The following is a 1,316-nucleotide window of genomic DNA, read 5'->3' as shown; positions in this document are numbered from 1 at the left end:
AATTTAAATCAAATCCATTTTCTTTTTCCTTCTCCATCTAAACCATAACTGTTTCCCTTGAGTTTGGTATACTTCTGGCTTAAGACCTCTGGTCTTTCAATCACTCTCCCCTATGCCCACTCCTTCTTAAGGTAGCTGAAATCCAGAAACCAATTTTATTTCCCTGTTCCAATATTTTCTAATCAATCATTCTCATTATATGAAGTGCCCCACCACCTCAATATAGCAAGAAAAGTTTAAAACAAGTTACCCTGTTTTACATTATTTCAATTTCGACTGTGAAAATCATTCTGATAACAAAATTAAATTATTAGAAATGTGATTTACACATGCAAGAGTTACCTCAAAGACAAGAAAAGCAAAACAAGTCAAAAGCATTTTCAAATAAAAGCTCCAATTTCAATTTGAAAACACAACAGGCATTTTAGAATCAAACAGCTATAAGTTTGAACCCCACTATCAGTTTGTGATTTCTTCGATCCATGAGCTTTTATCTTCTTTATTCCAATAACACCAGCACTTGGAATGGTGCCTGACATACAACAGGTGTTCAATTAATGTTTGGTATATACGTAATATTTGGCAAATAAATTTGGTATCTTCCCTGAGCTCCATTTTCCTCATATGAAAAACACAGGGATATCATTGTTTATTTTCAAAGTACTGTGGGGTAGACTGAATAGACAATGTACCTGAAGATGTCTAACACAAAGGACTGACCCACTGTGGGTCACCAAAAGAAGTGGTGACCATAGCCAGTAAAGTTTTATAAAGAATTATAAATTATAATGCACATAAGCAAACTATAATATTTGAAGCAACTACTTCCAATAACAGAATTTGAGACATAAAGCTAAACTAAATTATTCAAATGATTAGAAAGCATGGCACAAGAAGAACAATAAACTAACTTGGGAAATAAACAAAGAAAAGCAGACTAGTACAGACCTTACCAAATTGTAATTTCCTAAAAAGGGAAATATTTGCAATTTTTAATGTATTTAACACAGGTACACCAAAACCCAAAATTTTATGAGATTAAAACTGCCTGTGTTACATAAAAGTATTTTTAAATTTTTTGTGGGCTTTTTCAAAATACTATAAAATAAATATTTCTCAGCATTAAAATAGATCTCAGGAATATTTTAGGAATATTCCATAATCTATTCACTTCTCATTTCTTAGGAAATTTCCTTTCAATTCAAGTCATATTTTAATGTATTTCCTTACTCCTTCTGCCATTATATGATTTCAGTCACCTAAACGTAACCCAGGAATCAAATTTTTAAAAAAGACATTTATAAGACAAATAAGCA

The 1,316-nt window shown here is 31.2% G+C and overlaps 1 protein-coding gene across 1 annotated transcript in view; it reads right to left on the bottom strand.

Moving 5' to 3' along the window:
• Window positions 1–1,316, bottom strand: part of MAPK14 (mitogen-activated protein kinase 14) — a 91,588-nt gene that overhangs the window by 46,837 nt on the left and 43,435 nt on the right. The gene's annotated exons all lie outside the window — the stretch shown is intronic.

This window comes from Propithecus coquereli, unplaced genomic scaffold (genome assembly GCF_000956105.1).
Source record: "Propithecus coquereli isolate 6110/MARCELLA unplaced genomic scaffold, Pcoq_1.0 Scaffold248, whole genome shotgun sequence".
In the NCBI taxonomy this organism is placed as follows: Eukaryota; Metazoa; Chordata; class Mammalia; order Primates; family Indriidae; genus Propithecus; species Propithecus coquereli.
The sequence above is the reverse complement of the archived record's forward strand: the minus strand, read 5'-3'. Positions and strand labels throughout refer to the sequence as shown.